Source organism: Balaenoptera borealis, assembly GCF_965194805.1.
Source record: "Balaenoptera borealis genome assembly, chromosome: 16".
In the NCBI taxonomy this organism is placed as follows: Eukaryota; Metazoa; Chordata; class Mammalia; order Artiodactyla; family Balaenopteridae; genus Balaenoptera; species Balaenoptera borealis.
The window spans coordinates 66,416,896-66,443,312 of record NC_138872.1 but is presented as its reverse complement, the minus strand read 5'-3'; the positions used below and the strand labels follow the sequence as shown (position 1 = coordinate 66,443,312).

Below are 26,417 nucleotides of genomic sequence, written 5' to 3'. Positions count from 1 at the left end.
GCTGTGAATTTAGGGCTGAAGGTTGGGCAAGTGATAATAATATGCCCCTGTTGGTCTACAAAGATGACCATTAGGATCTAAGTTTGAAGTTATTTTTTGTAGGGAGGTGGGTTTTATGTTGCAATATTTCCACTCTTGTCTGATCCACCTGATGACTAACAACACTCAGCTGAGGTGTAGGTTGGTGCTAAAAGTTTACATTTATCCAATGTAATCCACACTCAGTGGATTACATTAGATAAATGACCATTGTGGGCATAATCCCACTCTGTTGACATCTTTGGGCTGGCATGTAACCAAGTGATGTAGCCTACTTTTGCCTTCTGTTGGGGCCATTCATCTCCAGTAGTCAGCTGCTTTTCAGCCTCACCTTGACCAGATTGTCCACTTGAGAGGCCCATTCGGGACTCCTTTTTGACTTGGCCCTCTTGAGCCATGACACAGTGGGCCAACAGAAAGAATATGCTGTTTTCTTCTTTTGAACACCACAACAGTGACTAGTGTGTTCTTTGAGTGAATTGGCCCTTTGAGCCAGGCAGTTGAGAGACTTAAATATTGCTGAGGCTATTTGTAGTAAAGTTAGTATCAGAAATGCTAAGGAAAACCTTTTAGTGTTTGGGAAAAATGAATCAGAAATTTTGGACTTGTCACCTATTTTAGGTTCTAGTAATTTACTAGCATGGGTAGATGGATTATCAAAAATAACTTGAGTAGTTTCCTGGGCAGTCCTGGGGTAATGAAGGGGATGGAGTTGAGCCTGTACTGACTTACTGAATCCCAACTTGAATGCAAATAGGAAGTCTTTTAGTTAGCAAGCAAGTGAACAGCTAGGACCAGGCAAACAATAGACTCCACCCTTTATAATGCAGAGTAACTCTAAGAAACTGAGAATTGAAAAAAAATATATATAACATATATATGGTTTTGGCCTAGGTTGAAGAATTTTGGCCTCTGTATCCTAATGCTGGATTTTAAATGCTGTTATTAAGCTATCCACTGTTCATCTTCATTTTAATAGTTGTTATAACTCGAGTATGAAAGTATCCTGTAGGCTGAAATTTCATCAGCCAGTTTGGAGACTGGTGGCTCTTTTCTAATTTGTGAAAGGGGGCGGATGGGCAGGAGGGGACTTGAATACAGGGAGAAGCCATCGACTCCTACGTTGGCCACTAATTGTGTTTGGGGAAAGAATCCGCAAATCTAAATGAATTTAGATTCTCAGAGCTGAACTGGCCTTTTATTTATTTATTTAATTTAAAAAATATTCATCTATTTATTTGGTTGCACCAGGTGGGCTCCTTTGTTGTGGCACGCGGGCTCCTTCGTTGCAGCATGTGAGCTCTTAGTTGTCGCACGCATGTGAGATCTAGTTCCCTGATCAGGGAATTGAACCCGGGCTCCCTGCATTGGGAGCGCAGCATCTTAACCACTGCGCCACCAGGGAAGTCCCCTGAACTGGTCTTTTAATCTAGGGTACTAGTGGATTTGTTTCTTAAACTCCCAGGGCTTTTGGACAAACTCTTCTGAAAGAAGAGTTGATGCCACTTACTTTTGGAGTTGTGAGTGTTATGCATTGCATTAGATGACTTAAAATTAGTCTGATTTTGCTACGGTTTTGATATCTTTGCAGTAAGGACAGTTAATTGTACACTGGCCGCCAGTTGTTTTAAGATGAAGATGTGATAACTGAGATTGAAACAATGGTAATTATGTGGTGACTCCTATTTCCCCAGCTCTTGATAACTTACAGTTACCTCTTTGTGTCTATTTACAGATGTTGATACCAGTGAACCAGGATCAATTCTCCCTAAATGTTGGAACAGTGTTCTGAAGCTCTCTGCACAATGGACCAGGGTGTTTTATTGAGTTAGTGTCTTTCAATTAAAATCTAGTTTTACTAGTTCTTGTATCTGTTTTTCTAGGTGAATGATTAGTGAATGATTACAAATAAGAACTTAACATATTAATTTAGTGGAAGTGGCTCAAACTCTAATTCTTTGAAGTTGTGATATGTAGAAAGGAGAAAATGGGAGGGGGGAAATGCCAAATCCTCTTCTTTAAGATGTGTGCAAATGAAACTATTTAAATACCATACATCAGAATAGGGAAGCTCAGTAAAGGAATCTTGAGGTGGTAATTAGCCCTTGTAGCAAAGTAAGCCACCTATGGCCAGCGCCCTGATACCAACCTGATTACACGAAAAAGTAGGCATCATGTTGACGACTCCTGACTTCCCGATGGCTTGTCCTTGCTCAGGAGTGTCCTTTGACCCGTGCTGTGTTGGTGGGTTTCAGGCTGAATTGCATCGTGGAAGCTTAGGTTGCACAGTGCTGGGAAGCATAATCCATGTTCCTGTTCTCCCTGCTCTGCTGGAGGGCTCAGCCTCAGGACCTGGGGACTGGAAATAATTCTGTCACTGAGGCCTGGAGATCCAGACCAGATATATGATGACTGATCAAGGATCACTGCATAGTGTAGGACTTCTCATTTTTGCCCTAATCTCTGCTGGTCAGTCTAGGAGACAGTGTGTTGGAAAAACTTGCTTTCCTTATTTTAGTAGTAGATTGCTTCCACCATATCAAGACCGCAGGGTTTGGTTATAGCTTTTAGCTCTTGTTGGTTGATGAAGCGTTTGGATTCTGCAGTGTTTGCCTAAAGTGGGTTGGTGTGTGACCTGTAATTTTGATTCTGAACAAGACTCAAGTCATAGCATTTACTATATTGAATGCATTTAATTCTTTCTCCAGTTAAGGAAGAAGCAGGAAGAAGACCCTCAAAGAACCTTAGAATATCTGGCATGATAGTTTTTCAAACTGGGCTATGCGGAGCCCTCTCAGGAGTCATTTCTGGAGTATGCCCCCTCATCTCGCTGTCTTCCTTCCACTTCACTGCCCCCCCCCGCAACCATGCTTCACTCTGCAGAAGGTACCTTGGTATTCTGTTCTATTGGGTTTCCCCGTAAGATTTCAGTCAATCAGAATGTTTTGAGGCTGAAAACAGATCAAAAAGCAGTAGGTAAATGGAAATCTAGAAAGGTTAGTAAACTTGCTTAAAGTTACAGAGCAAGGTACTGGCAGCTACAGAACTAGAATAGGACTTTCTCTGCACTAATTTTGTTTTCTTATTTACATTGCCGCAAATATGTCATTGTAGGCACTCAGTAGAGTTTGAGTTTAATTGAATCCTTGGTGTTTGGTCTTTTATATTACTGGCTCTTTACTCAAACGTTTTGTCACACACTACTGTTCTTTCAGAGAAAAATCCTTATAACCAGTTTTGAAACATATGTGAAGTTATTGATGGTAATGGTACTAGTAAGTAGCTGGCCTTTCCTCCTCAGAATATTTCTGAAAGTGATGATAGTACTTTCAAACAGAAGTGGAGGCTTTATCACTCTAAGTTCTTAAGATAAGCTAGTGGCATGCTGTCCAGAATGCCTGTGCAAAATGCTGACCTGAATATTCCCATTTCCAGTGACCTGCCCTGGAATCTGAAAAGGAAAATCGAGGTATACCCACTGACAGAACAGCTTTAGAATGGCTCTGTGGAAATAACTACAATCACCATATTCTTTTTTCTAAAAAATCTGTGAAGCAAATTTGTTTTCAATTAAACATTTACTTTATATCTACTTGATGACTACCTAGTGGCTCCTCTTTAAGTAGAAAGGGAAGGTGAGGAATACCACGGCAGTGAGGGTGCTGGGACCCTAGCAGCATGGGTTCTAGGTGGCAGGATTGTGGACATGCTAGAAGTTCCAGGTCCTCAAAGGAGGCATTTTCCCCAGTTGTGGTGATATTTTCTTTATTCTAAGTGAGTGTAATTCAAAAGTGAGGAGTGATGTGTAGTGAATGTTCTGTGTTCATTTTAAAGAATGTTTCTGTGGTTCTTTTTCTCCTAGTAAATTTTTCTTTGAAATAACTAGTCACTTGTCTAGTCATTTACTCAAAACAGTTGGTTATAGCTGATGTCTATGGTAGGAGAATTTTGCTTGGGGGTTTACTAACATTTTATGAAAGAGAAAAGTCTAAAGACCTTTCTAGAGACATTTAGATAGGTGGGTTCCGTTGTGGGGAGGAGAACGTGTAAGGGAGCCGGCCTTTGGGGGGCAGGGTGGTGGTGGTGATATTGCGCGCTGTGTGTACAGGGTGAAGAGAAATGCCCATTGATGGTCCAGCTGGGGAAGGGTGGAAATTGCTAACAATGGCACTTGATAGGGGAAGAGTGGATCAGGAAGGAGCAGGCCCACAAGATTGCCCAGTGCCAGGGAACACCATTCACAAGGAGGGGGATGGGGACCTATGGAGTTGAGTAATCCATTGGCCCTGACCAGGACCCTGACCACAGTACTCTCTCCCCTGACTGGAAAGTGTATTCCTGATGGGGAGGGTTGAGTGCAGGGATGCAGTATCCAGTTTGACCAGATTGGTCATCAAGATTGACTAGTTGGTTATGATTGACTGCTTATAGAGTACTGACCTAACTTTTTTGAGATCTCTCTTTTGACTTTTGCTTTTGACAAATAAGAAGTTGGTAAACAAGAGGGAATGTAAGGTCCCTGGGTCTGTTAGAGTTTGAGTTAAAGTACATAATACTAGGTGGTGGTGATTGTCATTTAACAATGTCTGTTATCCAAAGGGAACAGTTACATGTAAACTATTGAGGTAATTCATGATTCTCTTATGAGGACTATAATAAATGGGAAATAAATCACAACTAAAATGATTAATTAAAGAAAATACATTTTGACTCCATATTTCTACAACATTCCCTGGTCTCTTTAGCAGATCAAATTAATTGTTTAGTCATTTAAAAGAAATTTTATTCTACCAGGTACTCGTGGATCTGACAGAAGGCCAAATTTCCTTCTAGTGCTGAAAACAGCAAACACTACTCTGAATTGGTGACAGCTATAGATTTAATGATTAGATCAAGTAGGGAGGTGGCTTCTAAGCGTCGGTTAAGTTGCTTGTAATGTGGACCTCTTTTTTCTGAGGTTAATTATGTCATTCCTGCAACAATTCTCTGACATCACTGAGTGTCCAACAATTCACTTCTGATGCAAACTGCCTGGAGTTTGTGCAGACCCCATAGGCTGATGACTCAGTCTCACAAGATTGCCCCACTTCAGGTGCCAGCCCCAAGTATCAGGTTGTCTCAAGTTACCTACCTGCACTTCTGCCTGGCAGAGTACAAATTTCCCACGACCACCGTCCCCCAGGTTTGATAATTTGCTAGAACATATGACTCATAGAGCTGATAAAACATGATATTTATGAATACAGTTTCATTATAAAGGCTATAACTCAGGAACAGCCAAATGGAAGAGATGTATAGGGCAAGATTTGAATTGGGGGCACAGGGCTTCCGTGTCCCCTCTGAGCATGCCAGCCTCCCAGCACATCAATGTGTTCACCAACCCTGAAGCTCCCCTAGCCTTGTTTCAATTTCTGTTGAGGTTCCTTTGTGTAGGCAAAATTGATTAAAGCATTGGCCTTTGGTGATGAAACTTCAACCACCCTTCCCTTCCTTATGGGCTGGAGGTGGGACTGAAAGTTCCAATCATGTGCCTGGTCTTTCTAGTGTGGCCAGCATCTCTTTTAAAACTATCAAAAGGGCCCACCCTGAGTCACCTCTTAGCATAAACTCAGATGTGGTCCAAACCCTGATCCTTATGAAAAACAAAGGAGCCTATCAGTAAGGAAATTCCAATGGTTTTAAGAGCTCTGGTAGGAACTGGGGACAAAGACCAAATATATTTTTTATTACATCACATTAATACTCCAGTTTTGCATCCCATAAGTAGGAATAAGGTTACCTAAAGTTGATTTAGATGATAAGTAACAATATGCATTTACTGTTAATTTGATGGTGGTGTTTTTTGGGGGGGAGTGTCGAGAGTGCAAATTGCATAGCTTCAGATTACAAGGAGCAAACTCTTCCCTCAATCAGTATGAAATGGCACTCCTAGAATGTGTTATATATTCTTGAATTTAACAGGTGCACTACCTCTAGAGCTCCCTAATGCAAGAAAGGAGCTCACTTATAGGAAATCAGATACACAGAAATCATGTTTCCTTTCAGTGTGACTTTAAAGATTCAGGTGTTCATAGTGCACTGGTTAAGAGCTTCGGCCTGGAGTCTGGGTTTGCATTTGAACTTTACCATCGGCTTGCCACTTGACCTTGGATGAGCCACTTAACATCTCTAAGCCTTGTTTCCTTCATGTATTAAGTGAGGATAATAACAGTAAGTAGCTGTGAGGAGTCAGTAAGACAGTACATTTGCAGGACATGGCACATTGCCTGGCATATAGATAAACATTTAATAACATTAGTTATTATTAGCTACATGCATATATAGCTAAGCTGACAGGGATTGGCAGCTCCCAAAGGGCCAGGAACTATATCATTTTACCTTCTCTTATATGGGAAGTATGGGACAGTGTATAAAACATTGCTAGGCACACAGTAGACACAAGTTATCTATCACTCGAAAATAAAACCTGCTCTAGGTATCTGGGAAATACAGGAGTAACTCTGTAATGGAAACTTCCAGCCTGTTTCCAAAGCTGGCCTAAAACCCAGAGATGGAAAATCTTCCCCCTGAAACCATGTAGAGCATACATGAATCTAGCAACGGGGACAGGGGCTCAGTGGCTAGAATATTGTTGGATCAAAAAATGGGAAACTGATCCAGGAGACATTTTTATCATTGGCAGTATGCCTTGAGGTTCAATGAGTTGGGCAAAACCGCATGAGACTTTGGGAAGGAAACAACAGATTTATTTCAGTCGGTCCAGACAATCTTTGAGAGTCAGCTGGCAAGTATCATGTTATATGTGTTGCTTCTCAGAGAAAATGAAAAACCGGGATCCACTGGCAAAGGGCTTACCAACTGCTTGAGGTTCACTTCTTGGGGAAGTCCCCGAAGGCCAGGTCTAATTCTCCTTGTAGCTTACCCATCTGGAGATTCTATTCTAGTGGACCACCACTGGACTAAGTACTAGATTCTAGTCTAGACTCTGCCACCAGTTCTGTGTGAACTTGGGCAAGTTATAGCCCCTCTTTGAGTGTTTCCTTAGCTGCGACAAAGGATTTGGGACTAAATCACTGTTTCCCAAAGTGTGGCTTTGGTTACGTTCTTAGTATATGTGCTGCTGAAATGAGCATGCAAGGGTGTGTTTTTTATACTATTGATGGTACATGAGATGATTTTTGCTGGATGAATACTTTTTGCTTATTCTATATTTTAATGTGTATTAATGAAAATATAACTAGCATATTAGACCTATGACTTCATGGATGATGTCGCTTAGGGTGATATTTAAAGTGGATGTGATTTTTTTTTAAGATTTAAGAAAAATCTTAGGGGAACAGTAGTTGGGATGGTAAATGGATATGTAAGATCATAAAGGTTGTGTAGGAATGGCTGAAGTTTATAAGTTCTGAGACTCAGTAATTCTAGTGCAGTGATGTGGCACCTTCATGAAGACTTTGTGGTGATGTACACAATAGGACAGGTCCAAATTTGAGTGGCTTTAAAAACTTGCCTAACTCAAGCAAATTGACAGATTTATATTTGTGCATTCATGGTGAAAATGCCCATAAGTTGGTTGTATAGAGTTTAAATTATCGTAGACATTAGTGGTGGTGGCTTTTCTTAAATAATAAAAAATGAATAATGTTGCTTCCTCTTTCACTTTTAGGAGTTTCCTCGAAACCTGGATTGATCTTTAGTTCCTTTCACTCTTTGCTGTTGGAACTCCCCATTGTAGCAGTTAGGGGTTCGATTTGTTCTGTTGGGGAGGGAGAAAAGGCCATCCCTGTCTCTTGAACGCATGCCTGTGCATGTGTTCTAGGTTCTGGAAGGCTGAGACTCTGTCGCATCCTAATGATCTATACGTTACTTCTTGCTGTTAGCTACTTTAAAGGTGCAGTGTGACGTGTGCCCTAAAATGAAGATAAACTCTGAGGCAAGGTTTATTTAAAATTTCATTTCACTTTTTGTCGTCTTGGTCATAACTCAGTGTACTGGGGGTCTTGAGAAGTAAAATGAGCAGTGGTAGAAATGAAATAAACTTGTGGGAGGTACTTTCTTTTTAAGCAAAAACCCAGAATAAAAATGAAATCTTGATTGCATAATAGGAGCCAAGAAAGCTGCTTTCAGATGTAGTCCATGGTTCCTTGAGTTTTTCTTTCTTTTTTTTTTTTTTAAGCCTTAATTACCTGTGTTCCCTTGACATTTTCTGTGTATATTAACACTGTCATCTTTCATTATCTACATTTGGTTGTTAGCCTCTGTTCTGCAAGTGATTTTGTTCTATAGTTACCTCAACATAAAGGGCCATGCATCTGGTATATAGCTCCTTGTCATAAACTGTTGAATGTTTCAAATTGTAGTTTTTAAAAATTGCTATAAAGATGGTTCCAAGTCTGTTATCCTTCTGTGTTATCTAGTCAAGATTAGGTTAAAAAAGAACAAAATGGTGACAGTGATGTAACCCAAGATTTTTTTTCTCCATTTTTTTTCCTTCTTCATTTATTTAATACAAAGTTTCGACATGCTTTCATGATGAGAAACTCTCAGATGTTTCCCGATTGAGGTGGAATCTAATGTTCCAAGCCAGAAACTCTCAAACTTTGTAAATTTTGGTTTTGTCATTCATACTATCTTCTCTCCCGAGAAGAAATAGTGACCTGTGTTATTTGGCACATTGGAAAAGGGAAAAAGCCTGTACTCAGGGCTATATTTTGCAGGATTAAAAATCTCTTTTCTTACTAAAATCTGTTTCGTGACATGCATGACATTCATCCTTTGCACAAATTCACAAGACCCACCTTACTCAAGGTAGATGTCAGGTTTCTGACAGAGTCCATTTCCCTTGGTGCAGAGGCTAGTCATTATTTATAGATAATTGCTGATGAGTGTGGAGATATTCTGAAAGGGGATATGCAGGGGTTGTGGCATTTACCTTTGGTCTATAGACTAGGATTTGCAAACCTAGAGTGAGATTGTTTAATACCTTCTCTTCTTGGGAAATTGCCATTGGATCAATGAGTCTTGGTTAAGATTTCTTGAGGGCAGCTGAATAGTTGGGCTTTTAAAGATGAAAGCCATGTAAGAAACTGTTCTTTCCCAATCATACAATAATTATCTCCGTGGTAGTATAATCTCCATAGAAGTATAAGCATTCAAGACCATACATTTATGTATTTATTTATTTATTTTTATTAATTAATTAATTTATTTATTTTTGGCTGTGTTGGGTCTTCGTTTCTGTGCGAGGGCTTTCTCTAGTTGTGGCAAGCGGGAGCCACTCTTCATCGTGGTGCGCGGGCCTCTCACTATCGTGGCCTCTCTTGAGGCGGAGCCCAGGCTCCAGACGCGCAGGCTCAGTAGTTGTGGCACATGGGCTTAGTTGCTCCGCGGCATGTGGGATCTTCCCAGACCAGGGCTCGAACTCATGTCCCCTGCATTGGCAGGCAGATTCTCAACCACTGCGCCTCCAGGGAAGCCCAAGACCATACATTTAAAAAGATAAATATAATTTTGAGTCAGAATGAAAGATGTGCAAACATAGTGGTAGAGTTCAAGACCTTTTCAGACCATTCTTACATGTTTCCAGCACCACTTTGGTTTTCTCATAGTAGACTAACCTTTTAATTCATCTGGAGTCTTTTCACTTCTAAAGTAAAGCCCTTTTAGGATGCTGGAAACTTGAACTTTCATGGTAACCTTCAAGTCAAAAAAAAAGGTGTACTCGAAGACTTCCTTTAACTCTTGACTTTAAACCTCCCTGTCAAAGAACCGGAATTGCTTAATTTATCAGAGCATTTGCTTTTCTAAGTTTCCAGCTCACAACCATTCTGTGGCGTAGCAGAAAGAGATAATAAAAAGTTAAGCAACAGGTAAAAATCTTTTCCTGTAGCCTTTCCCCCATTTGGAAGCAGTTTTTCCTTCCCTCTGAGCAGTTTGGCCTAAGCTCCTCCTTTTTCTGATTTGAAGCTTTACTTTTTGCATACAATGCTTAAATTGACTCACTCAACACCAAGTTCTGAACATCTCCAGTATTTAGTACTTTTGACTCAGGCTGCTTAAGCAAAAGATTACAATAGAGGCTTAACAGGACAGAACCTTTAAAAACACACTTTAATGGTACTCAAGGTTTCCAAACAGATACAAACTATTTTCTAAGAAGAACCAGACTATGTAGTTTTCAAGTTAGACATATATGAGCAAGGAACCAGCTTTCCCAGATGGAATGTGGATCATTCACAGAGAACTTCTGAAACTCAAAACTTGTCTTCTAGGTCTTGGCCTCCAAACTTGATTCTCTCATCACTGTCTTCAAAGTGAAGTATGTGTAATCTGCATTTTTCTTAAGGTGCCAACTCTAGGATTGGATGCATGGTGCTTCAGGAAAAATAAATATGTTTATATGTTGCCAGTTTTTCATTCCAGTAAATTTGAGTGCCTTTTGTGGACCTTGTTCTTAAGGACCTTATGGTATGAAAACAGATAGAACAACAAATAGAAAATGTTGTGAAACCTGTGCCCAAAATGTTAGTGCTATAAATGAAGGTGTGAAGGGACAAAGAGGGTCTAGGTCAACTTGAAGGAGTCAGGAGAGGAGTCCTGTGAGAAGTAAAATCTGACCAGGGCTCAAAAGACCAAGACTAGAGAGAGGAAGCATTCCAAGTACAGGTAACAGTATGTGTAAAACTACAGAGGCATGAGAGGCCATGACATCTTGGGGAATGGCACATGTTTCAGTATGCCTGAGGGATGTGGAATGAGAGCAGGAGAATGACAGTAATTGAGGCCAAATTCAGAAGAGCCTTGTATGCCTTATTAAATTTGGATTTTATTTTGTAGATGAAGGGGAGCTATTAAATAATTTTGACTAGGGACATGGCATATTCACATGGGCTATATGTGTGTTAAAAAGATCAATCCAGTGGCAGTGTGGAAGACACTGGAGGGAGCAATCCCAGAAGTAGGTAAACTGTGAGAATACTGCAGCAAAGGTGGCAGGGGGCTGAACTGTAAAATTAGGGAGTTAGAATTTACAAAGTTTGGCATAATCTGATGAAAGTTTATTGCTTGCATGTCCCACATGGGTTTTAGGCTGAAGGGTGCTCTGCTCCATACAGTCTCTCAGGGACCCAAGCTGATAGGGGTTCCACTATCGTGTGCTGTACCATCTGAACTGTCTTGGTCACCATGGCAAGGGAAGAGATGGCTGGGATGTCATATGCCAGCTCTGTGCTTGGGCTTGGAAATAAGTATCACATCTGTCTACAGCTGACTGTGTCATTTCTGCCTACAGCTGTTTGGCCAGAAATAGATACATTTCCCCATCTAACTGAAGAGGCTGGGAAACTGGGGGAGCTGATGGAATGTTGACTGAGCTTCTCTGTCTGTGCTACAGTGTAGGGACTTGAGTAAGGTACTTTATTTCTGAGCTTATTTCCTCTTCGTAAGATAGGAATATCAAGAGTACCAGCCTCAGTCCCAGAGACTCTTTTAGGAGGATCCCCAAGACACTTTCACAGGATCTGGAAGATCAAATTCTCTTCTTAATAATACTAACATCATTTGTCCTTTATACTTTCATTCTCCCATGAGTTTTATAGAGGCTACATGACATGTTATATCACAGAATATTGAATGGAGAAGCATATATGGGAAATTAGCTGTCTTCTTTTAAGCCAGACCTTAGGGACATTTGCAAAAGTGTAAAACAGTGTCACTCTTCTCATTAAATTTTTGGAAATACAGTTATTTTTCATAAAAATGTTGTTTATGTTAACATGTCATTGTTTATTATTGATATTTTATATTTATTTATTTTAGAGGCTATTATTTTTTTTCCTATACAGACTTCCCCTTTCCCTAAGTCTTCAATATTTTATTCTTTGTACTATACATACTTTGATAACCTTGCTTAAAATGCATACATATGTCATATGATAACACATGGTGTGTATTTTGATTTTTTAATATTTTAATTTAATTTAATTTTTTTAAGGTTTTTTTTTTTTTTTCATGTGGACCATTCTTAAAGTCTTTATTGAATTTGTTACAGTATTGCTTCTGTTTTATGTTTTGGTTTTTTGGCCACGAGGCATGTGGGATCTTAGCTCCCTGACCAGGGATCAAACCCATACCCCCTGCACTGGAAGGTGAAGTCTTAACCACTGGACCTCCAGGGAAGTCCCAGTTTTTATTTTATATTGGAGTATAGTTGATTAACAATGTTGTGTTAATTTCAGGTGTACAGCAAAGTGATTATACATATACATGTATCCTTTTTCTAATTCTTTTCCCATTTAGGTTATTACAGAGTTCCCTGTGCTATACAGTAGGTCCTTGTTGGTTATCTATTTTAAATATAGCAGTGTGTATATTATTGATATTTTAAATGAAGTAATACAATATTTTAAAATTTCTCAGTTAAAAAAAGTACAAACCTCATAGGGTAGCTGTAGGGATTAACTGCTGTCATGACTATAAAATGCCTAGCATTGTGTCTGGCACAATAAATATATTGGAGGGACCCTTTAAGTTTGATCTTGAGCTTTTCTTACTATGGGTCATATCTAATTAGTGGATTATAACCAACAATTAAAAACCGAATTAAAAAAAAGAAATAGCATAAATTAGAGTTCATCATTGAAGTGAGAGTAAATACTGCTTAATGAGTGGTATGTGTGTGTATATACATGTGCATTTGGTCAGGATGTAACGTGTTTTTTACTGAAGGTCGCAGTTCAAGTTGGAAAGACAGTGGTCTAGTTCAAGCTCTTATTTTCCAGTGACTGAAAGACTTGCTCTCATTTTGCAGTGACTGAAAGACTTGTGCATACTAAACAAAAAAATGACTCTACTGTAGTATGCTTTTTTGAAAGAGGCAGTTTAAACTCCGTATTTTTCAAAAGTGGGCTTGAGAAGCATTATCCCTAGTTTTGAGAAAGAGTAGAACATGGTTTGAATTTAGAAAGTGTTTATTAGATGCCAGTTAGCCCTTTTCACGCTACCATATACACTTCCTGCCTTCTTGGAACTTTAATCCAAGGTGCAGTCACTAAAACAGTAGCATCTTTTCTGTGCTTGTCATTTCTGACTATCTGCTTGAGAGCCATGAATGTTTATGTTCCATAGGAATAAATAATGTACAATGCATTCAAGTCTTGAATGCATAGTAGAAATAATTGTCTATTATAATAGAATGTCATCATAGACAATAAAAAAAATTCAGTCAGAAGAGCTTACTGGGGAAGGAGTTAATGAAATATTTTCCTTTCTTTTTTTCCGGCCTGGAAGAAACAAGTATCAAAGTTGTATTTAAGATTGTTAAGTGACTTCTCATAATGAGTAGTGATGTCAGCAAACTGAGGTACAATGAGCAACATGCTGTGTCTTTTTTGGAGCAGTGGTGGATAGTTATGCTTTCATTGTGATAAGCCCATTGGTGACACTGAGTAGTACCCTGGGTGAATAGGAGTTAATACTGGCTGCCTGGCAGAAGTGGATTTGTTATATAATTCATGGTACCCAGAAGCCCTTTGGGGAGGTCTTTATTATTATCCTGACAGTATCCATCTAGGCCTGAAGATTAATTTTTTTTTTTTAATTTATTTATTTATTTTTGGCTGTGTTGGGTCTTCATTACTGTGCGAGGGCGTTCTCCAGTTGCGGCAAGCGGGGGCCACTCTTCATCGCGGTGCGCGGGCCTTTCACTGTCGCGACCTCTCTTGTTGCGGGGCACAGGCTCCAGATGCACAGGCTCAGTAGTCGTGGCTCACGGGCCTAGTTGCTCCGTGGCATGTGGCATCTTCCCAGACCAGGGCTCGAACCCGTGTCCCCTGCATTGGCAGGCAGATTCTCAACCACTGCGCCACCAGGGAAGCCCGTGAAGATTAATTTTTGTTGTTCTCATCTAGTTCTACCAGACTGATTCTCATAACTGAAAGGGTAGCAACTTGCTGTTAAATGCTGGCACTTGGCTTTTGCTTTTGACACGAAGGTATGTTAATCAAGAATGGGTGTTAGGAATCCTGAAATGTTTCAGTTAGTGATTTATTGTAGCTTAGAGGCTTTTTTTTCCCAGTTAAACTGATTTAACTTCTGAAAAATGAGTCAATTCAGGGTTTCAAACGTTTCCTCTTCGACTAGCCTCAAAAAACGTTTATTAGCGTTTCTGTCTTGTAAATTGCTGCTGCAATTCATTTGTGTCAGTCCTGCCACTGCTGAAACAAATGCAGAAGGAGTGTCAGTTTTGTTTTCCATCGTCTGATACATGGACTTCTTAACTCTATTACTGGTGGACGTCCACTGTTAGTTAAACAAGCCTGTACTATTTTTTAATGATTCACTGAGAAGTCATGTGGTGGTGTGATCCCTGTCCCCAACTACCAGCACTTAAACTTATAATTTTCAATGTATTGTGTTAAAACAAACTTCTAATTCTGGCTATTTTTCCTTTCAGTTTTAAACCTAAGGTTGGAAGCTCTATTTTTATAAAATACTCTCCTAGAAAAGTTGCTCGTGTCGCTACCCCACATACTGGCCCTGGGGGTGGGGAGAGAAAGAGCTGACTGCTTCACATGGCTAGGCAGAAAGTGTGGGCTGGCCTGCCAGCCAGCAGAAGTGGGATCTGCCCTTTGCTTTCTTGGCAAGTGTGTCTGGCTTTGAAGGCCCTGATTAGGATTTTAGGTCTTGTCCTTTTCTTGCCGTTACATGAAACGTAGTCTGTTGTTTCCAGTGGTTCTAAAGAGATGGAGGACCTTGATGGTCCACATCCCTTATCCTCTTTGACAAGGTACGTGCTTCATCCCTCAGACTTAAAAGCCAATCTGTCATCAAGCGAATTTTAAAAAATACTACAGTGGAACAAGATAGCTTAAGAAGTGTAAAACTGGCTGTGAGTTCTTCGTGTTCACTATGTAGTATGCAAAAAAGCTGCTGGCTTTTGCCCTTGCATCTCTAGACACCTTCAATGTGATTTCTTTGTTCATTGCGGTAGAGAAGAAGCAGTTCCGACCAGCAGCAGAAGGTTTTTCACTGACTTCACCTGCTTGGCGAACCCTTGGAACTTCCTAGAGTGCTGCATGGCTATGGCTTGAATAAACTGTCTGGACTTTCACCCTTGCTCAAAGGAGAGGCAGGAGTGATTTCCATTATTATGTGAATTTTTTCCCAGGGACTAAGGTACAGGTCAAAAAGAGGCACTATAGGATGAACATCTCCCAATTTCAGCTTCAGATTTTGGCTTTTGCTGTGTTTGAGGTGAAAATTAGCTTGTGGAGTGAGGAGAGATGGAGCCTATACTGCTGAGAAGCTGTGTTTGTATCACATTATATGGTAACTGATGAGATAGGGAGTAATTGGAACAATGAGACAATTTTCTACTTTCTCTTTGAAGGTAGTGGGGTGTTGAGAGGCAAGGCATTCAGGAGGAATTGGACCTTAGGAACCAGCTCTTCAGTGGCAAAATTAAGTTCTACTCTACATTCTTAGGGCTCTACTTCCTTTACTGTTGAGTATTTGATAACATCATCATATAATTAGAATTGGTATGAATAGCTATCATCTGTTAAGAACTATGTGCTAGGGACAATGCTGAATATGCCATACTCATTTATTCAAGCATGAGTTAATCCATTTAAAATGTGCAGAGACTAGTGCCTTGTATAGAAGTGCTCGACAAATATCAGTGATTATTATTTATTCAGGAGATAATTAGCAAAACATTTGCTTACATGACAAAGCTTACGTGCACAGCCAAAGTGGTGAATAAAATAAAATCCCTGCTCTTGTGGCAGTTACCTTCTAGTAGGGGGAGCGGACAATAAATAAGTTAACAAATAAGAATTTCAGAGAGTGGTATGTGCTGAAGAAATAAAATAGTGTGCTGGATCAGAGGGAGAGGGCACTTTAGATTGGTTGGACAGGGAATGCATCTCAGCATTTAAAGGAGGTGCATCTGATATGAAGGAGCCATTTATTCTTCACAGTGACCCTTTGTCCCAATTTTCAGGTGAGAAAACAGAGGCGCAGGGTGACTAAGTATGTGCTGGGAAGTGAATAGAGCTGGGCTGAACAGACCCAGTCATTCTGCATCCAAAGCATGTCCTATCCTTCCCAGAAAGGCAGCTGTAGGAGCTGCAATATCTGCAGTTGGTTTTGAGTGAAGGAAATGAATGTGGTTGCAGTGCAGGTAAAACCCTCATGCAGTTCAAAAAAGTTGCAATGCATGGACCCTTAATCATGGGGCGCAAAATTAGAGTATGAGTGTGTGTACGTATGTACAGTTTATTTTGGGATCCAAAGCTGTCTTCCGATTTTCAGAGGTGGTGACAAAAAGAGCTTGTGGCATTGCTGCTTTATTTTAGGATTTTCTCATATTGTTTTTTTGGAAAATAGGGCCTACCTGCTAAGGCAGAGTTTATTTATTTATTTTTTTGTATTATTTATTTATTTATTTATTTATTTTTGGCTGCATTGTGTCTTCGTTGCTGAGCGTGGGCTTTCTCTAGCTGCGGCGAGTGGGGGGGCTACTCTTTGTTGCGGTGCACGGGCTTCTCATTGCAGCGGCTTCTCTTGTTGCAGAGTGCGGGCTCAGTAGTTGTGGCTCACGGGCTCTAGAGCGCAGGCTCAGTAGTTATGGTGCATGGGCTTAGTTGCTCAGCAGCATGTGGGATCTTCCTGGACCAGGGCTCGAACCCATGTCCCCTGCATTGGCAAGCGGATTCTCAACCACTGTGCCACCAGGGAAGTCCCAGGGCAGAGTTTTAATAGACAGCATTGCAGTTGGCCATTAGGTGGTGGCAATTTTGTCAGATCAGTATGGGTGGGAAGTGGGTGGGAACTGGGCTGGAATCATAAGATGTCTTACTTTGCCAAGCCTGTAATACCATGATGCCAGCCACCAGGTATAAAGCTCTATTTTTTATTTGATTATCTGCTTATCTTTACCCATGTTAATGTACCCTTTGGCCTCATGCCATATGAGGTCACATTTGTGAAATAAGTAACTTGAAGAAAAAGGCTCAAACCTTGGGGCCTCAAGTTTCAACCTGCAGGGAATGTATTTCCAATAAAGACACACTAACATGGGCATTTCATGTCATCCTTTTTCAAAACCTGAATGCTTTCTAAATAGGCTCTTTAGTACTTGAAACCAAAGAGAAATTGTTTCAATAATAGTCGTTGAAACCAAGAGGGTAGCAAAGTTCTGGTCAGGTCTGGTCTTTCAGTTTCATAGGATGTGGTTTAGATCAAATAACCTATTTTAGTCGGAAGATTGATCATGTTATTGCATAGGAAAAGACTTCCAAGAGCTTTTGCTTTACAGCCTTTCACGTGGTGTCTGAGTGCTGGAAGGAGGTTCCTCCTTGGGAACATGAAGATGACAGAAGTATACACAATAGAAAAAAGCAGCTGTAAGTGCTCTGTGGCATATTTGCTTGAAGGAGGCTTAAGGTTGTAAGAATTGCAATTGGAAAGGTTCTTTTTCTCATTAGTCATACCATCTTTTAAATTCTTTTAAATAGCATCATCATGGTCCACCCAGTTGTAACGGAATTTTACAGTTTGCTTGAGTTTGGGATCGTTGGTCTTAGGGTTCAGCTCAGGGGTCTCTTGATATATTGGGTTGAAATTGTGGCCTAGTAAGTTGGTCTTCGACCATGGTATCAGATCTTCTGTTTCTTTGCTCTGTGAGTAGAAGAGATCTGAGTGACAGCTGTATCTTGGTAGGGACTCTTTCTGTTGTGACAGAAAACCTGACTTCTGGCTTACGAAAAAGGAGAATTAATTGGCTCATACAACTGTGAAGTTCAGGCTTTGATCTGACTTAGGTACAGTTGGATTCTGGGTGCAAATAATGCCTTCAAAACTGATTTACTCTTTGTCTCTTGGTAGTGATTTTATTCTGGTGTCTTACATGCATTTGAGTTGAGACCCATCTGATAAGAAGGGACAGTTTAACTCTCACAGTGACCCTTGGATGGGCATTATTATTTTCCCTGGTGCTCTTTCTGGTAAGAGGACCAAAGCAGCTCCAACCTCCTTTGCTTTCGGTGCTAAGATTCACTTTGTCTGACTTAGGTTACCTGCATATTCCTGGCCCAATCATTGAAGCCAAGGGCATAGGATGCTTTGGTGGGCTTGAGTCACATGGTCCATTATGAGCCCCACCCAACTTACATGACCAAGAGTGAGGGAGAGGAATCTTCTAGTGAAAATTGGTGGCCACCTGATGAAGAGCCTGGAGGCTGGGGGAGCAGACAAGTCTCTGCTGTAAGCGATAATATCCTTTGGTCCAGTCTGAAGCTAGAAAGCCATATAATAAGTCTGTGGTCTAAATCCAGCCTATTAACCGTCTCAAGGGTGCCACAGTTCCATTTTGAACGAGGCTCTTGCTCCCTGGGCATGTGATTCACTCAGTTTCAAGTCCATGGGTCAGACCCTTCTACCCCAACGCTAAACCTATGATAAGGGGACCTCATTAGACCTTAGGATGGGCATTATCTTTTTTGTGTGTGTATGGGACATAGGGGAAGGTTCAGTTTCTTTTGAAAGAATAAATTGGGGAAATGTAGATATAATTGAAACATACCCTTATGATTAATCTCTTCCTGTCCCCCACACCGTACCCCACCCCCATCATTTAACAACACTGTCTTGAAATCCTTGGAGCCAAAATTGTTGGATTTGTCAGTCTTTTGATGTGATTTACAGTGAAGCAAATGGTCTCTCTCTTGTTTTCCATCCTCCTTTGGCGGTTTGATATTTTTCCTTAAATATGTCTTAAAGTGCTTTTGGTAAGGTGTTTTTTTTGGCTTTTTTTTAAGAAATTGAATTAGTTGACACATATTACAAGATGATGTAGATACTCCCAGTACACTCCCATTATATAAGTTGACACTACTTTTTTTGAATTCACATTGAATATTATATATATAATATTTTTTTGCACAGTCTTTGATCTGTTGTTCCACTTCTAGGAATTTATTCTCAGGAAATAATTATAAATGTGCTGAATTTTAGCTGCTATTCTGCTTATTATCCCAATATTGTTTATAATAGTGAGCTATTGGAAGCAAACTAAATGTCCAACAATGAGAGTTTATTTTAAATTGACAAATTATCAATGAAAGACCTATCTGGCTATTAAATCTGTTTTAACAGAGAGTCTCAACCTTTCTGTAACCCCTCTGCAGTGCAGCACCAAATTTTTGACAGATTGAGTAGTAGGCTATAAATAGTTTATGGGTTATGTGAAGTAGCTGGTGTGTCAGTGGTGACACCAGTACTGCCATTGAATGCTGCTCTTTTAAAAGCATTTGATGAGAGAAGATTTATATGAAAAAGTATTCAATGGAAAAATTTGCAAAATAGAATGTACAATACAACCCAGTTTTGTTTAAAAGTTCAATGTGTGTAGTATGAACATGCATGTATTACTTAGGTGTGCCATCCATATGTGCTTATATAAAACACTGAAAGGATATACTCCAAAATATTAATTGTAGGTGGTGGGATACTAGGGGACTTTTTTCTCTTTATGCTTCTTCGTATTTTCTAAACTTTACAGAATAACTATGTAATGCTTTTGAATTTGGCAGTGGGTAAGAAAGTCTTAGTGGCCTTAGTTCTCTGACCAGCTTACTGATGTGGTTGAAAACAGATATTCTTTTATTATACAGATCTTTTTTCTGTCCCTCTTCCTCTTCCCATCTACTGTGCATTAGCAGTCAGCTTCCATCATGGGCCTCTAGGAAAAAACTGATAAATGTGGCCTTAATGAATTTGGATTTTTTTTTTTTTTTAAAGAATTAGCAAACATCACATTAGTTACCATGTGATGAACCTGAGATCTATTTAGAAGAAATGTGGCTCTAGAAACCACATCTGTACATTTGTGGTCATTCAGGTGCCCCTCTAAGATGTCTGCATGCACTCATTTATCATCTTTATATTGGGTTCCTTTCTCATCTTTTGACTCATTTCATAGTTTCCTTTCTTGCCTTTCTTTTACTTAGATGCAAAGACCAAATCTCAACTCCAGTTAACTATTTTTCAGTCAGTTATTGACTACTGAATTCCTCAGGTGACTGAAAAGTGAACAGTTGATGTGGTAATTGGGTGTTTGAGGACTAATTATCTACAGTCTGGTAGACCTCCAGGGTGGCTGGTATCCATATGCTAATTGGAAGCAGAGAAGTGGTGCCTAACCAGTGATTTTACCTTCAGTATGGCCTAATGAGGCTGTATCCTGAAGATAAGGTCCAAGCTAAAACCAGAGATAGAGTATAGCATATAGCAGGCATGCCATTTTTATTATGGTACCACAGAGCACAAATCCAAGACAGCCCTCTGGTTTTAAACAGGGAAAGTTAGTTAATGAAAAAGCTGGTGCAGAAACAAAAAGAGTGGCCAACCTAGAAATCTGGTGCCCGTTAATGATGCATACTTTGCAAATAAGTGGACAGTCTGACTTGTCCAGATCAACAGTGACAGCAAAAATATTCCAAGTGTGGGTCAGTAGAATAATTCAGCTCTTTTTTGGTTGTTTTGAGTCATGTGGGATTAAACATGTAGCAGCTCTGGAACCCAGAGACCAAAAATGCTTGATTCTTTGGTATTTGGAAACTTTATAGTATACGTGTGTGTTGGCTTGGTTGTATTTGGCAAGTAGTATTTGTTCTGGCCAGCCCACACTGACTTCAGTCCTCAGACCTCAGTTGTATATATATCCTTAGTATATCTGAAGTATGCAAGGTAAGGAATGTAAGAACCCTTTAAAAAGAAAAGAAAAATTCTTTTGTACAAAGCTGACTGGTCTTAGTCCTGTGACCTAAGATTATTTTACAGAAATATAACCAATTGGTTTATTTTCTTTTTTAAAAATTTTACCTTTCCTCCCTCCCTCTTTTCCTCCATCCCTCTTTCCGCACTTTTGAGATTGGTTGATGTAGAAAGTCTTGTGTTCCTACCCATCCCTAACTGGAACTGCTGTTTTAGCTTGCTGCTTGCAGTACATTTTAGGACAGAAAGTCTTTTAAAAGCATGAAAATAGTAGACGCGTCTCATTTGCTTTGGCAGAGGAAACAGCTTTTCCTCCCAAGTAGCTCTAGGTAAGACCTAATCTCCAAAGGTGCTCTTGTAAGTCCCAAGTTCCAAATGACAGTAAGCAGAAGACTTTGCATTTTAAAGTACTCCCTCAGTCTTTCCTCCTTGTTATTTTTGCAAGTTTACTTTCTAGGAAGTAGTTTATAAATGGACACCACCCATTTCCCAACTTTTTCTCAGGTCATTCAGCATCTGCAGCTGCCAGTTGGGATCAAGAGGCTCTTGTGGTCTTGCTTTGAGACTCCCTAGGGGGATGGTTTCTGCCAGTACAGCTGCTTCAGCCCCTGGCAGCTGGGTGTCTGGCATATATAGTAAGAAGTAAAATCATGCGCCCAACTAGCTATACAAACTGTTTGGATGGAAGTTGGAAAGATGGGTTTCTTATTGCTTGGTGCTTATTGCACCAACATTCGTCAGTGGCTTCTTGCTTCTGAACAGACTCTAGATGGGAACAGAATGGGAGGAGTGGATTGGATCAGTTCCTTCTCTCAAGGAAGTCATCAGAGTAGATCTCAAGTGCCTTGCTGACACTGGATTTTGGTGCCAGCCTTTTGCCCCCTGTTTTTTAACTCCCAGCCAGCTATAACAGTGAGCCAGCTTGCTCTATTTTCCATATGTCAGGGCCTATTCCTGACCCTGCAGAGTTCAAACTAAGATGATTAGGACAGGGAAGCCTGCAAAGACAGTGTAATCTTTCACGTCTTGTTCAGATTGGAGTAGCTCTGCTTTCTCTGTCTTTTTGGACTTCTCATTTTCCCTTGGCTCTAACAGGCTTGGGCAAGAAGTATGAGAGCTGTTCACTGTGGAGGCAAAATGCCTGTCCTGAGAAGGCTTGCAAATCTAGAACTTCAGCCTCTCTGAATACCAAAATGTGAAGGTAGTCCCAGAATATTAGACTTGGAAGGATTTTAATCATGGGAACACAAACTCAGAGAGGTTAAGAGACTTGTTCAAGGGCACACATTGCTTAGGGAGATCCCAGACCAGAACTGAAGGCTTCCTGGGAGTTTACTCTGTTCCTGTTGACTCAGTACCTCTGGAGTACAATCAGGTGTTGATAATGTATCTTTTCTTCTTGGGCCATCAGCATCTCCTTAGGGGAAGGATATATCCTGGCATATATCATAGCAAAGAACAGTAAGTAGTGAGGCCAGTGATGTAGAATGGTGAGTTCAGAGTCACACTGCCTGGATTTGAATCCCTTTTCCTGTATGACCTCAGGCCAAATCCCTTAAACTCTGTTCAGTTTCCCCCTCTGTAAAGTGAAGGTTATATTATCTTCCTCATAGAATTGTAGTGGGTTAAATGTGATAATTCATGTCAGTCTCCTCAATACACACATGTAACTTAAAAGGTATTGCTATTAATAAACATTTTAAAATCCTGTCTCAACTTGGACCAAGCAGATTGGTCCTTTGCCTCCTTCCTTTCCACTTTATGCTTCCAGTCATTGAAGAACCAGAACAAGACTCATATTCTCTGTGAAACTTTCCCATTGAGTTGATTTTGGAGTCTTGACAGACTGGTTTTATTTCCTAGTCCCACTGCTAAGTGGTTAAGAAACCTCAGTTTCCTAATCTGTAAGGGCTCTGACAACCTAGGTTGTTGTGAGGTTTGAAGGTGATGTATATGAAGCATATAGCCCCATGTCCCACAAATACCAGTTTCTCTTCATCAGTCCCTCCACCTTTCTTTCCATAACACTGGTCCACACTCTGCTCTCCTTTCCTGTCTCCATTTGTCTTTGTGTGGTTTAGCCCTTCATGGTCCTTCTGTTCCATAAGAGGTGATTCTGTTTCAGAGGTAGATAGTAAGTCCTAGAAGACAGGGACTTGCCTGATTGTCACTTCACGGAACTGCCTAAGAGAAACAGTTTCCTGATCTCTTCTTCTCTGGCTCTCTGGAGCCAGAGCATCCACTGGGACCACGACCTCTGGGATTGCCCTCGGCCCAGCAGTGCCAGCGCCAGGCCTGGGGCCAGGCAGGCAGCCAAGCCCATCCCCAGGAACAGCAGCTGGGGCTGGCACAGGGAGGAGGGAGGCTGGAAGCTGATGCAGAGAAGGAGTGAGGGAGAGAGGCAAAGTCAGAGCTGAGATTGAAGGAGAAAAGCTGGAGGCTGATCTTAGTCCAGCATAAACTGAGCAGTTACTGTCTTTCAAGTAAACCCCCAAAGCTGTGCATAGAAGTAGGTTTCCTGGTTTGTGGCTTCTTTGCCCCCTTTATTCTTCTTCCTACCTTTCCTTTCTTCCCACCCCTCCTTGTCTCTCACTCCATTTCACTCATTTATGCCACTTTAGCTGAAACAGGAGAGCAGAATCACTTACTGCAAGAACAGGAAAGCTGCTGTGGGCATTTGGGGCGTCAGCATACCTGAACTGCCCCAGGAGACCTGGCCTGGCTGCTGACAAGAGCACTGTTCTAGAAGGGAGGCTTGATTCTGTCACCAACTTTGTGATAATAACAACTGTAATAAAAGCTAACACTTACTGAATACTTTTTATGAGCCAGGTATTGGGCAGAGGATTTTACATGGGTTATCTCATTTACTCTAGCCACCAGACCATGAGGTACAACTGTCCCATTAAAGTTACATGCTGATGGTCACAAGTTGGTCCATCACCATGATTCAGATCCAGGTTTGTCTGCTCCTAGAGCTCTTCCTCTTAATTACTCTGCTCCAGTTTCTCCCTTCCTAGATAGCTCGTTGACCTCCGTGTACCTCCATTTCTCTTCCTATGAAATGGGGGTAATTATTTCGTAGAGCTACATTTATATGTAGCTGTTATAATGTACTAACAAATACAAAGTGGTATTCATTAATAATGATGCTCGGTTAGTGAAATTTGGCTCTGGGGTGCCCAGCTTGTGCTGAGGCTATCCACTTCAGAGAGGTGGCAGGAGGACCACTGGGAAGTATAAATGAGTATAAATAAGTAGCCAGTTAGAAATCCTGTCTTTTGCAGATCTACAGAGCTGGAACCTAGTGGAAAGGGAATGGAGTCTGGAACTGGCTGGAAGGCTGTCCCAGGTTAGGGACAGGGAGTGACCAGCAATTCAGAGTATCCATAGCGCACAGCAAATACCCAGCTTGATTTTATTCAGCATCATTCACAAGTCTTAGCCTGTGGAGGATCTGATGCCCCCAGGTATTTCTGACCAGTGGTGCATTTGAGCAGGGTCAGTGCTGTAGTTCAAGAGACTGTTTTTGAGCAAGACCCAACTGCATGACTCAAGGCAAGGGTAGGCGTCCTGTCTGGGCCTGGGGAAGCCAAAGCCTGGAGCCCATTGTTCAGATGGGACAAGCTGGGGCTTCCATCAGGCTAATCAGATACTACTCGGCTGTTAATAATGGCTGTCATATCAAGTGTTTTCTGTGTGGAGGACAGTGTGTGCCAGATACCCTTTATCTGCGTTTCCTCACTGAATCCTTACAACTGCTCTTTGAAGTAGATAGCATTTTGCAGGTTGAAGAAATACAGGTTTTGATCAGGGTCAAACATCTGGTGGCAGAGTTGGACTTTAAGAGCTGAAGCTTTTAACCATGCTGGTGGGCTGAAACATCACAGGTTTAAGAACTTTGGACTAATTCTAGTCCCCGCCTCTAGTGAGACTGAACCTAACGGCATCTTGCCTGCCTGCATCACGGTCGTAATGCTTGCCTGGGAGAGGGCAGTGGCTAGGACACCCTTCTTAGCACAGGGCACAGACCATGGTTTTTTTTTTTCCAGTGGCTAATTGTAAAACTCGCTGCTCTGTGATTGGTGTGGTGACACTCCTGAGCTTGGGACCCATCCGTTGGTGGGCTTTCCCGAGGTGATCTGATGTAGGTGGGCTCAGCAGTCCAGCCTAGTGGTGAAAGGTCATGGTTTCTCAAGCCAGACATACCAGGTTCTGCTTGTGATCTTGGGTAATTTTCTTTGTGCCTCAGCTTCCCTGTCTTTAAATGGGGTTGTGGTGAGGATATATGAGTGTTATTGTCCATAAAGTGCTTAACATAGTGCCTGGCATGGTATCAAGCGCTCAGTAATTGATAACTACTATTATTAGCTGTTAGCCAACAGCTAGTGGGTCCAGGGAAACTTTCAACTTTAAAACACTTGAAGTGCTGCCACCCTGGGACACACGGCTGAGCACCATGATTGAGCCTGAGAAATCTCTGGGTACAGAACTATTTTCCCAAAGAAAGAGGAGACACCAAAGAAGGGAGCTCATTGGGTAATCAGGGGGCCACACTTACCATCATATCTGAAAATACTTTTTTCTGGCTTGAGACCACAACTTGCTTCAAAGAAAAGGACCAGAATGGAAGAAAGGGATCCAGCCTTCTAGCACTTGCTGATTGATCATCTGTCTAAATTGATTTCCCCCTCCTTTTTTTCATCTGCTGGGCATGTAAAATGCCTTCAGGTTTCAGCTGGTACTGCTGTGCCAGGTCATCAAAGATGCTCTCATGTGGAGGGCTGGTTGGGTAAATGGATTAGGGCCTCTTGGGAGGCCCATCTGTTCTGTCCCTATGTGAAGGCCTTGGCGCCAGGATTTGGAGGAAGCTGATATAATGCAGCATCTGTCCAGTGGGGCAGGGGTGAGTAGCCTGGGTTAGGTGGGTCAGTAGGAAACCAGGAAATCCTCTTATCCTGCCAGGTACCTGGGCTTCCCTCAGCAGCAAGAGCTGAGCAGCAAACCCTGGTGAGTCAGCGTGCCTGGGAATTAGAGTTGCCAGTCTGTGAGCATGTGGGATTTGTGTAAGTTTGGGCCTTTTGTTTCTTTCAGCATTTTAGTCTTTAGAAACACAAATCTGGAAACCAGACCCTCCACATGGTATAGTCCTGCTTGTTTTGAGATAATTCAGCTTGAACAACAGTTGCTTCCCTTGTATGCTGGTCTTCTAAGAATTAACCCCTTACCTTTTAAAATTGTAACAAGTTGTGCTTATGGCTTACTAGGTATATTCTAAAAGCATAAAAAGGCTTTAAAAAACTTACTTGGGTCTGTCATTTTCCACACCAAAACCCTTCTAAGGGTTTCAGCGTGTTTTTGAAACCTAAGTGAAACTGCGAGTCTTTTTTTAAGGGCGTGTATAATCACGTCTGTCATGTATTCTCTTTGAAGGTGGACAATGGGACACACCCCAATACAGTGTGATTCCAGTAACTACAGGAATGATTCTGGTCTTCATTTTAAACTTGTACGCTCAGAACATACCCTTAGAATTCCTTTTGAAGATAACTCTGAATTTATCCAAGCACTATTTGGAGGAAGCTAAAGTTCTTTAG

The 26,417-nt window shown here is 41.1% G+C and overlaps 1 protein-coding gene across 9 annotated transcripts in view; it reads left to right on the top strand.

Moving 5' to 3' along the window:
• DCUN1D3 (defective in cullin neddylation 1 domain containing 3) overlaps window positions 1–26,417 on the top strand; it is a 34,618-nt gene that overhangs the window by 2,797 nt on the left and 5,404 nt on the right. For 3 of the 9 annotated variants that reach the window (XM_082362601.1, XM_082362597.1, XM_082362600.1), the window contains exon 2: window positions 1,775–1,866. The exons of 3 other annotated variants lie outside the window; for them this stretch is intronic. The gene's annotated coding sequence lies outside the window, so the exon portion shown is untranslated. 3 more of the 9 variants (XM_082362602.1, XM_082362599.1, XM_082362605.1) reach the window with 2 other exon arrangements.